Source organism: Oryctolagus cuniculus, chromosome 13, assembly GCF_051225735.1.
Source record: "Oryctolagus cuniculus isolate XC-2025 breed Fujian yellow rabbit chromosome 13, ASM5122573v1, whole genome shotgun sequence".
Classification (NCBI taxonomy): Eukaryota; Metazoa; Chordata; class Mammalia; order Lagomorpha; family Leporidae; genus Oryctolagus; species Oryctolagus cuniculus.
The window spans coordinates 99,849,435-99,863,875 of record NC_142879.1 but is presented as its reverse complement, the minus strand read 5'-3'; the positions used below and the strand labels follow the sequence as shown (position 1 = coordinate 99,863,875).

At 41.6% G+C, this 14,441-nt stretch overlaps 1 protein-coding gene across 1 annotated transcript in view; it reads right to left on the bottom strand.

The window, feature by feature from the left end:
* Positions 1 to 3,053: 3,053 nt before the first annotated feature.
* The window catches only part of LOC138844888 (uncharacterized), a 34,951-nt gene continuing 23,563 nt past the window's right edge, over positions 3,054 to 14,441 (bottom strand). The window contains exons 5-7 of the mRNA XM_089311273.1: positions 12,898 to 13,018; positions 9,186 to 9,944; positions 3,054 to 4,494 (exon numbers count right to left, since the gene is read on the bottom strand). The gene's annotated coding sequence lies outside the window, so the exon portion shown is untranslated. The remainder of the gene's footprint in view (positions 4,495 to 9,185; positions 9,945 to 12,897; positions 13,019 to 14,441) is intronic.

Genomic DNA, 14,441 nt, shown 5'->3' with positions numbered 1-14,441 from the left:
ATTGGGTCCCCACTACTTAAGCAGGAGACCCAGACAGAGTTTCAGGCTCCTGCCTTTGGCCTGGCCCAACCGCAGCTGTGAAGGGCATTTTGGGAGTGAACCAGCACATGGGAAATCTCCGTCTGACTCTCTTTCTCTGCCTTTCATAAATAAAAATAGATAAATGAAATATTTTTGAAAGGGTGGGTTTTTATTTTTTTAAAAGATTTTATATATTTATGTGAGAGGTAGAGTTACAAACAGAGAGAGGGAGAGACAGATACAAAGGTCTCCCACCTGCTAGTTCACTCCCCAAATGGCGGCAATGGCCAGAGATAACCCTGTCTCTTATGTCATGGAACCTACTTCTATCAAACCTTCCACAGTCAGTATTCTGTTCATAGTCTGAATTCCACAAGATAGACCAAGGGAGTCACACAGGCTGTGGTTTAATTTGTGTGCAATAGAATTGCCAAGTACCTAGTTTTTTGAGGAAATATTACAAATCCACTCATGTAGCTATCCAGTGGTCTGACATTTATCAAGTCTCATGATTGTTTGCGGACGACATGGCTTTTACAGGAACCCCTTTGATGCCTCCCCATGGCCTGTGCTTTAAGGCCCCCGCATCGAGAGCACTGCAGCAGGGGGCCCACGTGGCACTCAGCGGCAGGTGCATGCCCCTGCACCCAGTCCAGCAAGGGCACATGACTCCGCAGGCAGGGCTGCACGTCTAGACGACACCTTGTCTGCCGGCCAGGCGGCGTGTGGTCGCCCGCGTGGCCGTACCCAGTTGTTCCCTGCTCTAGTGTTTTCCATCCGGCTGGCATTCCTTCATCACCACGCAGCCTGCTGGAGAAAGAAATGTTCATCAGCTATGTCCAAAAGACAGGCCACCCGAAATCCGTATTTTAAAGTTAGATTTCATTTTCGCAATTCTAAAACACATTTGTGATGATTTTCTGTGTGGAAGTCCTTACATGTTGGAAGGAATAGTGACCCGTTTACATGGTGAGTAAATTTACCTGTGGAACCAAATACCAAAGCCCTGTCACAAGAGGCCTCCTCGTGGTGTCCTTCTCCTTTCCTTTCTTAGTAGACTCCATTTTCACTGGAGTCCCTCTGTTCAGAAGAAGGTTCATTTCCACATTTCCCCTGCAGCCGGGTGATGTGTGCCCAACGGGAGATAAGCAGAAGTGGTGGGCAGAACTTCCAGGCAAGAGCCGCAAAGGGAAAGGGCTGCTCCGCTTCCCTCCTCCATCCCAGCTGCAATGTGAACGTGGCAGCCGGAGCTTGAGCAGCCTTCTCGCACCAGAGGGGAAGCCACGGGCTCAGGGTAGAGCAGCGGCAGGAGCCTGGTGTCAGGCCCGCATCCCCGCAGCTGTCAAGAGTCTACCCTTGGGTGTGTTTATCTCAGAGAAACTAGCCTACTGCTTCATTAGGCCACTGTCATTTTGGATTTAATCAATAGACGCAAATACATAGAGAAAATTTATTCTTTTGGAAATTTGCGGTATGATGCTCTAAGTGGTTTAATTTTGGCTTTATTGTGGCATCTCCATCGAGTAGTTATTCAGATCTGAATGATGCCCTGTAGTAGTGGTGGGTAATAATAATAATAATAATGTCAGTAACAAGAATGCCGGCTCCTTCTTCTCCTTCCGAGGGCATCAGTACCTTCACCACCGTCCTTCTCCTTGAAGGAATTCTTTGCTTTGACAAGTGGAAATTGGTTCTCTAAGGCAAATCACTTGCTAATTCAAAGCTGCTGAAATGCAGTTTTCATTTTTCATTCTTCTATCCAGTCCAGGTCACTGTCACGGGCAGGCTGTGTTCTGACCAAAACAAAACAAAGCAAAACAAAAAAACCTGCGCGTTGCATTGATAGTGACTCTGTGGCAGGAGGGTTGCGTCTGCAGTGCTGGTGAGGTTTTCCTCACCGACCCAGAGAGTAACTGTGTCTGTTTGCCTCATGATTATCCATGCAGCTGCGCATATGTCTAGATACTTCCCTGCGTTATAATCTCATCATAATAAAGAGGTGTGGGTGATATTTCAGTTGAAACCATCCAGCAGTTTTAACTTTCAGAAAGTTTTCATATTTTCGCTATGTAGCATCTACTTTAGCTGATACCATTAAAATATAGGATTTAACTAAAATAGGACCACCTCAGATCTTTCACGGAACTAGTTTAGAATTAATGGATGGAAAGGTCAGATTTTAAAAGTTTTCTCAGAAAAAGAACTATGCTTGGACAAGGCACCTGCCTGTTTTGAGTTTCACTTGGCTCTAATAGAGGTGTGATAATCCTTGCCTGCCAATCTCACAAAGTTGTGAAATCTCACAGTGAGATATGGGGAGACCTTTGAACAAGCATTTTACAAGCCTCTTCTTATTAATATACAGATTTTACTACCTATGGATATGGTCCAGATTAACTCCAGTTACCTGCAGTTCTGGATCCATAGAGGGCTCGTGTTAGTTGGGTTAAGCAACGCTGGCTGACTTCTCCGTGAATTCCAGCAATGTCCCTTCCTCCTCCATCACCATCGCTCCTCCATCATGCCACAGCCCAGTGAGTCGGGTGGATCTGCCTGGTGGCTGTCCTTCGGTTCTGGGACCCACAGTGCTACACCTCACACCTCTGCCATCTCAAAGTCCTTTGCTTCCAGCCTCAGCGGGAAAGAGAAAACTAGGAACTCGGGCTCGTCCCTTTCGGTGTCGGACGGACGCCGTCCTGTGTCTTTCTCATCACCGTCCTCTGACCCTGAACAGCTCTAGGGGAACACCTGGGTATTGTGAACATTCTTATACAGGTGACTTGAAAGGTAGCTACTATCTGATTGAAAGTGGGCGTTTGTAAGTTGAAGTCTGTGAAATGGCTTTACAATATCCAGAACTCCCATGAAATTCATGTAACCATTTGAGCTGGTTTTGTGATGTTTATTTTTCTAGAGAAAGACCCCATAGCTTTCACTTGATTTCAAGGAGAAATATGAAAAAAAGGAAAACAACAGCAGTGACTGACTGTGTTAGAGTCGACCGCCCGAAAAACGTCACCAAGAGACATCTCTTATGCAAACAGCAAGGGGAAGCTTTATTGATTATCCAGCATGCTGGGGCTGTCTGATCATCATGAGCAGAGCAGCCCCGAATAACCAAAGGTTAGGGTTTATAAAGGCAAAAACCGCAAAACCGGGAAGGGGAAGAGAATACACGGTTGTTAAGCGGTTGCTAAAGTCTTACAATCAGCAATTATGATCTTAAGACATAGACAAATCACATCTTTATTATTAGCCCAGGTAACCCAGGTGTAACCTTTTTACTTTTAAGCTTGAGCAATCATGCTAGGGGGTTTTTGTGCATTGCCAAGGGTGATGTAGTGTACTGCTATTGTCCGACTATTTGAGATCATAGTTTCAGACCAGAGTCTCACGGTGGGGGGGTTGCTTTCCCAGAATGCAGTCTCAAGTGCTCCAAAATGGAGTCCCTACTGTCAAGGTGCTACTTTACTCTGTCTTATTTTCACAGCTGCACCAGGAAGGTTTTTAAACCTGTAAGCTTAAGCTTAACTCTTGACACCCACACATATACAATTTTAACTCTTCATTCCCCACTCCTTGTTGTGAGGATCTCTAATCTTAGAGATTATTCGTTTTTGTCTCTTTTAATGTGACATATTGTTGTCTTACAACCATGAGTTTAACATTTTTAACTTGTTCCCACATGAAGGTGATGAGTCTATTTAACACACAAGGTCCTATGGTTACAATTAGGAGTAGAACAATTAAGGGTCCTGTTAGGGCTGACAGTAGAGTAGTAAGCCATGGGGACCGGCCGAACCATGACTCAAACCATCCCTGTTGAGTTTTCCTTTCCCGTTGCATTTTTCCAGTCATTTTTTGAGTTTGGCCATGGAGTTTCTAACCACCCCGGTTCAGTCGGCATAAAAACAACATTTTTTCTTTAGGGCCGCGCATAACCCACCCCCATGAAAATGAGATTTAACCCCCCGCCTGTTCTGTAATACTGAAATGCAGATACTGGGCTGCATCTGGGAGATTGTGGAAGATTTGTCAGGCAGAAGGGGCGGGCATCTCCACCTGGAAGGTTATCAGGTAGAAGGGGGCAGGGCAGGATGCAAAGGCCAGGCTGCCCGTGAAACATTGTCAAGATGACTGAGATGTAGATGCATATGCTGGACACATTAGGCCTTTATGTCACACACACATAAGCTCATAACTGACTTTCTGCCTAATATTTTTCCCTCAAGAGGTAATACCCAAAATTCTTCTTTGGGATTATGGATGGAGTTCCGTTTTCTGTAACTTCTTCGAAGCTGGCATGTGGGCGTCGAGGGGGATTTGGGTATTTCCTCTTGCTACCTGTCTTATGGTGTGCAACAGTGGCCTTGGAAAGACTGTGTTGCTCGGTCCAGAGGGCTGCTCAAGTCGTCCAGTGGAATGGGCTGGAAGTCTTGCCTGATGACCATTTGGAGTTCAACAGCTTTTAGTCTGTTAGAGACAAAACGAACAAGGGCATTAAAAACACACGGCCCAAAGAGAAGCATCAAGATTGCAGAAGTTAGTGGGCCAAGGAGAGGAAATAGCCAGGATTTTTATGATCAGATGTTAGGCCAGAAATCCCAGCCCTGCTTGGCCTGGTCCTGGAGCTGTTTGGCTTTTTCCAGAAAAAGTACAAATTTGGGTTTGTGTCTGTCTAGTCTGATTGACCCAGAGACTATATGTGTGTGTATATATATATATATATATATTAGATATTTAGTAGCCAGTTTTGCTAGGAAGTTAAGCCAATGTACAAGACTAGAGTCTCAGGCTGGGAAAGAAGACAGACTAATGAATTACTTACATATATTATGGATTATTGTGCACACCCCTTAAGAGATAGGCCCTTTAAGTCCTCAGTGAGGACCTGTCCAAATAGGTGTAGGGCTATCTGAGTTAGCTGTTATTGAAAGCCCTGTTTTTAGGAACTGGCAGGGAGGGCTTTCTAAGCTTAATGTTATTGGACAGACTTTTAAGGCCTGGCTGGGTGTGTGAGGCCCAGACCTATCCATGGGGTGCTGGAAGAGAATTGAAAGAGATGCAAATCTCCTTTAAGGGAGGCACCCTGTTGACTTGCATTACATGGCTGGACTAGGAGGAGAGCTGAATAGGAGGCTGATAGAAATAGGCAACTTGTGTTTCACTGACCCTAGGCCATCCCCTCAATAGCAGTGGCTGGAGCTGGAAGCTGGGCAGAGGCTGGGCAGAGCCAAAGGCTTTTTAGCTCAGGGCCACAGGGTCTGTAGTTCTGAACCAGGAGTCCTTCGACACCCAGGGCAGTTCCGTATCCAGTGGCCGTGCTCTTGGCAGGGCTGACAGAAGGCATTTGCTGTTACAACAGCTGCTTGCCCAATGCCCTGGCTCCTTATATCAGCAACAGGTGCCGTTTGGGGTGCACTGGCCTTGCTGGGTCTCCTTGATGGCAATCACCGTGTAAAGCAGCCATTGATTGGTCTGTTGCCTATCCTCTGCTGCTTGCTTGCTCCTCGTTTTCCTGGTCTCTAATAAAGTAGACCAAGGAGGCAGCCTCTATGATGTCAGTCAAGGGGGTGCTCAACCCAATCCTGATTTTTGGAGATTTTTTAATATCAGGGTGAGCTAGAAAAATTATGGTCATGGGCAAATTCTGACACTTAGTATTTTCCTGCGAGTTAAGACCCTTTAGGTAAGATCAACTGTGGTGACTTGCTTGCATACTTTGAGGTCATCAGTGTAAATTTTTACACCGAAAAATTGATCTAGTTGTCACATTATTTTATAGTTTAACCTTTTTTTTGTTGTTGTTGTTGTTGTTTGGGGCCCTATACTGTGGCCAGGCATTATTACAGAAAAGGTCAGTCATCCCTTACATAAGGTCTGGGGATCAAACCCTACGTCACAGTGGAGAGTCCTGCAGAACAGTAGTAACTTCCCTTCTGGAAGAGAAAAGAGGAGAAGTGAGGCAGCAAGTTGGGTCTCTAGCCTGACTTTTTGGGCTTTTAGATTTAACTGGCAGTTTAACCAGTGTTTACTGCGTAGCCCGACTTAGAGGAGAAATTGTGGCAGAGGTCTCTGCCATTCTTTGGCTTCCGAGTATTTACCGTGTAGCCTGTGAACACTAGAGCTTTTTTGGTTTTCTGGAACCCAGTTTTCTAGTATCTGCCGCATAACCATAACTTAACAGAGACAGTAGAGTACACAATGGATTAACATGAATTTTATGTTTTTTTGTTGTCGAATAAACCAGAAAAAAAAAAAAAAACCTTGTATATAAGAGTTTACATAATTTAAAATTATTTAACAGAGTTAAAAAGAGCTTACAGGACCTAACTCTAGAAATGGCAGAGTAACCGATTAAGCAGACACTGTTAAAATAGACGTTACAGTTTTTGCAAAAACAGATTTTAAGATTTATGATTTAGACCATTTTTAGATATTTACTAATATTAGTACACATTTTTTTTTTTAAACCCATTGTTATAACAGAAGATCAGACTTCAACTTTAGGTCAGTGTAATTTTGGCATTAGCACTCAACTCTGTAAACAATATTTTAAAATCGTAAACATTTTAAAACTTTTTATGACTTGTTTATACCTTTTGAAACTTTATACCTGTAGTTACTTTTACATAGCTTTGAATTGTCATGTATGGACAACCTATGAGAATACATGTTAACAAACTCAAACAGTTTTTTTTTTTTATCGAATTTGAGATGTTAAAAGTATATATAATACATTTTTTTAAGTTTTACTTAGCACTGATGCCTAGATGACTTAAGACACTGAGTTATTAATGAATACCACACCATTATTTGAAATAAAAGTTAAAATTACATTTTTATGTTTTTAAGTAACAGGAGGATAACACCTCCTGGACAGCAAACATTAGTGCATGTTTATAACTTTGAAAACATCTTTATCATTAAGAGAAATAAGTTTAAAGCATATTAAAGACATGTAAAACTGAGCAAGCAAGCCACTGAGCAAACCTAAGGGCATTTGCATTACCTCAATTTTCTGAACCAATCTGCATTGGCTTACTTTAATTAACAACATAAAGGCTTGTATACATAGAATTTTACTCTTATTTTTATAAGACCACTTTAGCTCGAAAGCAAAAACATAAATACAGCATAGGTTTGACACCATTTATAATATTTTAATATATTTTATATAATCTGAATTGACTCAAGCAGCTGTTACTTTAACAAATTTAGAGTCTCATCCTTTGAGAGTTCCAGGGATCCGACTGGAAGCCCAAAGTTGGAAGACTCGGTTTAGAATTTAAGCTGTCAGAGAGTCAAACCATTTAGCCAAAATTAGTACATTTTTGATCAGTTGGGTAATCACTCAGAGGTTAAAAACAGATAAACAATGTAAACAAACTTTGCGCTGTAGTTTTTTTCAATCAAGACTTATAATGGCAATAGAAAAACGCAAAACCTTTAAGACAGGTGAACGCTCTCAGATGAGTCAGGGACAACAGCACAGAAAAGAGCTGATTATCAGCATATGAACCCATTGTTTAGGTTTTTATTAGCTGCAAAGAGAAAAACCCATCAGGTTGGAAAGGGTTAATGGCTTAAGGTTCTGGCTCCCTTAGGTAAGGTCAGCAGTGGTATTGAATTGGAAATTCCTCCAGGAGAGGAGAGAAAAAAGCAGCCCTTGGGTGGGGGCTCTGCCTAGAGATATTTGGCTATGCCTGCCTGGGTGCGGCAGGCCACACAGACTAGAATAGAGTGCAGAGAAAGGCTGTGGTCCCCCATTTACAGGGAAGACTGCACACACCAGGGCCTGGCAGGACTAACCGTGGGGTTGGGTAGGTGCGCTGTTTTACCAAGAGTGTTGGGAACCTCCTATAATTTAACCAAAGCCAGATTAATTAGGACTACTGCAGACACTCAGTCAATTACAACAGATAGTTAACTTTAGCTCTTTTTCAGATTTAGTCCTCAGGCAATCAAAGCTTAGCAACAGTAATAGTTCACAAAAAACTTTAAGACGCACCAGAGCTACCATAAGCTGCAAAGACGGAAAACTTTCTACCAGGTTGGAAAGGGTTAACAGCTAACAGGTAACAGCTTTTTCCTAGGTGGAGAGACCTGTGGAATTTCCCTCTCCCTTTCTCCTGCCCAGTGGTATAGGAATGGAGATGAGGAGAGCAAAAGAGTGGGGGAAGGAGCCCCCCCCCCAGGAGGAGGAAGGCAGAAAGCAATGACCTCCTCCAGTCTGGGGGCTGGGTGGGGTTTGAAATCTCCTATTGCTCAAGGTTACCCACAACCTAGTTGTCTGAGTTTACCTGAAGGGCCAATATTAGCCTCGACCGAAGCTAAGCCCTGCTCGCGTAGCAGTAGGCAGCGTGACCAGGCGTCCCTCCGAGAGAGAGACCTGGTGCTCGGGTCGCAGTCCGGCCGCCGGGAAGCCAAAGCGAGCTCAGGGGGTCTCCAGGCTCTCAGCCAACTGCCCTTCCTAATTTCCCTCCCGTTCCTTACAATCCCTCTGGAGTTTCGGCCGTAGCTAAGCTGCATTCGCGGAGAGCTGTGGGGTGCCGGACACTCAACGGTCACCTCCACAGATCCGGTCCCGCTTGAGGGAAGGAATACTGACCTCCGATGTCTTCTCAAAATCCCGGTCCAGGTGCCCATGACGGCCAGGCAGGAGAATGGCCTCTTTCACTCAGCAAATGAGTGGTAAATGGAATAAGCCCTCCGGGGGGGGGGGGGGGGCAATCCACTCCAAGAGTAGGCCATTCAGAGGCACAGAAAGACTGCTGCTTTACCTTCTTAATCAGAAGAGAGAGATTAGATCCCCTAGCCCACACATCAGGCCAGTGAGCCAAAGTAAGAGATAGCAGCGTGGACACAGTTTGACCCATGTTACAGACAGAAAAGCAATTCCCCCAAAAAAAACTGAAACCTAAAATGTAACCGCTGTTGGCACCAAACTCCCGCCTAGGGGAATTTCTGATGGGAGTTTCGCTGAGCGTCCTCAGTCTCCCGGTCCTCCAAGGTGGTAGCCTGGGGCTTCCAGGCACGTCTGCCAGCCACAGTGCATACCGTGCCAACCCAAAAACCAAAACCGAAACAGGCCTGTAACCCGAAAAACTGAAACCTGAAGCGCGCATATACTGAGTCCCTACCTTAGGCGCCTTTATACTTACCCCAAGAGACTTCTGTTGGAGGCGTCCACGGGCAGCCCAGATCTCGCTGGGGCCTCCAAATGTGAGAGTCGACCGCCCGAAAAACATCACCAAGAGACACGTCTCTTATGCAAACAGCACGGGGAAGTTTTATTGATTATCCAGCATGCTGGGGCTGTCTGATCATCATGAGCAGAGCAGCCCCGAATAACCAAAGGTTAGGGTTTATAAAGGCAAAAACCGCAAAACCGGGAAGGGGAAGAGAATACACGGTTGTTAAGCGGTTGCTAAAGTCTTACAATCAGCAATTATGATCTTAAGACATAGACAAATCACATCTTTATTATTAGCCCAGGTAACCCAGGTGTAACCTTTTTACTTTTAAGCTTGAGCAATCATGCTAGGGGGTTTTTGTGCATTGCCAAGGGTGATGTAGTGTACTGCTATTGTCCGACTATTTGAGATCATAGTTTCAGACCAGAGTCTCACGGTGGGGGGGTTGCTTTCCCAGAATGCAGTCTCAAGTGCTCCAAAATGGAGTCCCTACTGTCAAGGTGCTACTTTACTCTGTCTTATTTTCACAGCTGCACCAGGAAGGTTTTTAAACCTGTAAGCTTAAGCTTAACTCTTGACACCCACACATATACAATTTTAACTCTTCAGTCCTTTTACCATCATTTATCTCAATGCGATCCCAGAGCACTTAGGCAACCAGACAATGCCTTCTGACTTGCAGAAATCCAGCAGTTTGCTCTGGTTGAGATAGGGATGATGTTCCACCTGTACATGGACAAAGTAGGAAAATATAGGATTAGTTGAAATGCTAATTTTAATATGAATGGAAATATTCTAAGTAAAAGTAGCTGGATTGAAAAAAATAACATGAAATATAACTTAAAATGTCATCATTAATAATATTCTGAAAAGAAATTTAATATAATGTCTTTCAGAAAGTTGAAAAAAATGACATTCTTCAGAAAAAGCAACTCTATACATCAGATTGTGGTCCCCAAACAATGTTTTCCATTGTAAAGAGAGATGACAAACTCCAGATCTGGGACAAGGAAGGTACTCTTTGACCCCTGAACACTGACAGTGCCAAAAATAAAAAAAAAAATTTAATAAGTAATTAGAGAATATCTGGGAGGAATGAAAAAGTAGTTTCATAGGAATCTTACTAATAACATTTGGGTAGATTTCAACCTAATAAGGAATAAGGAATGATGAATAAAACCAATTATAATACATAGATTTTAAAAATGAGTTCATTGTAATGAATACATAGACAAGAAAAAAGAATGATGACATAAAAATATTTGCCCCACTAATGGTGACCATTACAGTGAATTCTTTAACTAAAGGGAAGGTATTATAGTTAACCTGGTGTTACAGGAAAAATTCTAGGTTGTGCTAAGTGCAAATATCAAGTAAAAACAGCAAAGAGAGCTAAAATACAATAAATTATTTACAAACCCCAATGAAATAACTAAGGCAAACATTATTCATTAGAACCCATCTGTTATGTAAAAATTTGCTATGGGATATTATATCTTTAGTTGAATATTTTCACCTAGCTGATTACTAGTAATTACAAAGGAGAAAAACATATTTCGGAAGAAAGGAGATCTGACTTTTACTAGCTTGAGTTAAGGGCCAAAAGTTACACTATTAATCATGGGACAGGTTGTCATTTTGTGCTGTTAGAGGAATACAGGATTCTAAGAACATTACTTGCCAAAATATTAAACCTAAATACAATACAGCATTCATATCTAATTTCTAATTTACAGAAATGTGGAATAGAGAAGCAAAAGATCTATTATTGCAAGGAGATAATCTGTGAATCCCAGAATATTTGACAAAATCAATGAGACTATCACAGAAAAAAAAATTGCCTAGCAAACTTGATGAAAATATATGTTTAGGCCGGTGCTGCGGCTCATTTGGCTAATCTTCTGCCTGCGGCACTGGCACCCTGGGTTCTAGTCCCAGTTGGGGCACCAGATTCTGTCCCTGGTTGCTCCTCTTCCAGTCCAGCTCTCTGCTGTGGCCCGGGAGTGCAGTGGAGGATGGCCCAAGTCCTTGGGCCCTGCACCCGCATGGGAGACCAGGAGAAGCACCTGGCTCCTGGCTTCAGATCAGTGCAGTGCGCTGGCTGCAGCGGCCATTGGAGGGTGAACCAACAGCAAAGGAAGACCTTTCTCTCTGTCTCTCTCTCTCACTGTCCACCTGCCTATCCAAATGAAAAACAAAAACAGAAACAAAAGAAAAAACTACTAGTTTGTCAAAGGTAAAAGAGAAGACATTTGGAGGTAACAATAAAAATTTCTAATATGGACTGGATGTTAAATAACAGGGAGAGTAATTGTTGGTATGCAGATACATGCGTATGTGTCTACTTAATTTGGACACATGACAAAATGTCAACAAGTCTAGATACAGGAGGAAGTATATGAGATATCTGTATCACTTCATCACATATTCTAGATTAAAATTTGCAGTAAAAAGGAGTAAAACTAATATAAATATTAACTTTGTGATATTTATATTTGAAAACTAATGCTGCATAATTATATATTAAATTCATGGACTTTATAATATATTTTCCCATTAAAGGTCCTTACTTGGTGATTCCAAGTTGTTAGAAACTCGGTTAGAACAAGTGACCTGGCACAGAACGGATGTGCTTAAATGACTTGATGGCAGTAAGCAGGGAGGAGAATCTGACTTAAAGGGGCTTCAGAAAAATATAAGCTCTAATCCTGCTATCCTTTTCTGAGGGCTGATTCTGTCCACCACTAGTATCACCATAAATTGGTAGCTTCCTCCCTCTTCCCTAAGCTATTATAATAATCTCCATTTTCTCCTTTATTTAGGTCTCTGCTCAAAACATCCGAAAGCAGATACCAAGAGGAAAGATTCAAGTTTTAGAACACAGTGCAAACCCATACCATTTATCTTTCTTACATTCACTATGTCTTTATTTATCACCCATTCCATGCTTTCATGCTTTATTCCTATACACAGTTCCTTCCACAACCTGTTCGCCAATCTACAAACCAGGTGACCTTCCATTGCATCCTATGTTGATCTTGGAAAAATTCAACTTCTTCCGAGATTTGATTCCTGATTGATATATCCTTGATCATCTTTACCCCCCACCCCAAGATTCTTTTTCCTTTTTTTTATTTATATGAAGGAAACCCATTTCATGGATTTCATATATATGGTTTTAAGAACAAAAAATACTTTCTACCCACCCTTAAACTCACCTTCCCTCCTCCTTCCTTAGTTATTTTTTCTTTTAATTTTTTCAATGGCATATTTTCAATTTACTTTATAGTCATGGTTTAATCTTTCAGTAAATAAAGAATTCAAAAGTAGTAAGTAGAAAAACCACTGTTCCTCAGGAGTATAATATATATTTTATCTATATATTAACAACAATATAAACAACTATAAACAACTACCAAATCCTTAAATGTCAATTCCACTCATAAACATTATATTTTTACATGTATTTCAGCAAGAATATCCTCATTTTTTCCCTAAGCTTTTACAAACATAGAAACCTTGGACAGCCATCCATGCTCTTCTACATAAAGGCTCTGCCTGTATAATCTTTTTTTTTTTCTGTAAAGTAATTTGAACAAGAGTGGAGATCAACTGGACACCTGGTAGTGGTATGTGCAGAAGGGAGTGAAAAACACAAGGGGATATGGAAGATGTTCACCTGGTTACAAAAAGGCTTGTATTGAGCCCAGGCTTGTTCAGAATCAACTCCAGCTGCCTGAGTTGAAGTTGAATACCCCAACGCACTTGGCCAATCCTGCAACCTTGCACTTTTCCATGGCCTAGAAGGAAACACAGTGAAGAAATATTTTCCTATTTGGCTAAATCAATATAAATGGAAGAGAACAGTTGAAAATAAACACTGCCAAGAAATTTTAATGTAGCTAATGGACACTGACTGGCATAAAGAGAAAAACTAGTAAAGAGAGTAAGAGAAGACAATGGAAGCAACAAAAAGGATTCCTATGTCCTTGTTAGGAAACTAGAGGAATTATCATAGGTGGAGGAGACAATATGCCTGTCGCTACTAATTCTTCCCTCTGTTCCTTTTTGTTTCATCCCAGCATTGCCTTCCTACCCCCTCCACTCCAGAACATTAGCACTTGTCAATAACATGGATTTCTAGATCCAAGAACACATATCCTATTACCCCAAATTTAAACATAAACTGACGTTCCTCTGGTTTCTTCAACACACTCTCATCTAAGTACTTACCTCCCAGGTGGCACAGATATCCACTGTCAAATAGGACCTTTTCATGTACATCTGCTGGAATAATTCCTTCCCCAGGCTGGAATAGCAGCAGGCATTGTTTTTTATGGTGTCACCAAATTCAATTACTCACTCATGGCAGACACCAAGGTGTATTTATGACTGGAACAACAAACTTTCATGAAAGAAGTAGAGCAAAATCCCACATAATTACAAATTGCATTGCATATGAATTAATAAAGAATGGCATTAGAGTATAGACTTTTTCTCTTCTTTTATGTCTATTATAGATACTTATAACTATTATTTTCCAGATCCTATTGTGTCCTATTGATGTATGTAACTTTGGGTTCCTCTATGCTTTTTTCTGGAGAGATGTCTTTCACTCACTGTGAAGGTCAATATAGCTACATGACCCTGAACTCCACCAATAAGGTAATCTTGATGCAGGCTGTTCCTCATCTCCTGAAAACCTGTTGATCAAAGGGCCAGCACTTGAATCATAGAGGGTTGATTAAGGCTCTATTTAATAATAATTCTAACATTAAAAGATTTAGAGAAGCTATCAAATGTTAAAGACCATTAGAATGTAATTGCTCCATGGCCATCTATGCCACTAATGAAAAGGCTCAGAAAAAAAATTAGAGAAATGTAGTGGCAAAGTGATTGTTATAAACAGATGTATTTCCTAAGGTTGCTTCAGAACTGTCCATGTACTCATGACTTGGGATCTGCATTTATGTGATCCAATAAACTACATTATTTAAACTAGTCTGAGTAAATCTTAGATCGTATAGACTAAGTTTCTAAAAATTTATATCAGTATTCTTTAATCACCCATGAAAATGATGGCCATGCTGGCAGCTAAAGAGAAATAAATTTCATTATGTTAACTGCCTACTTTCAGAGCTGTTAGGAAATGAATAATACAGAAATCAACATAGTCCAGTTGAAGTTTTCTCAATGAATCTTCTAAACTTGGTCAGATGATTT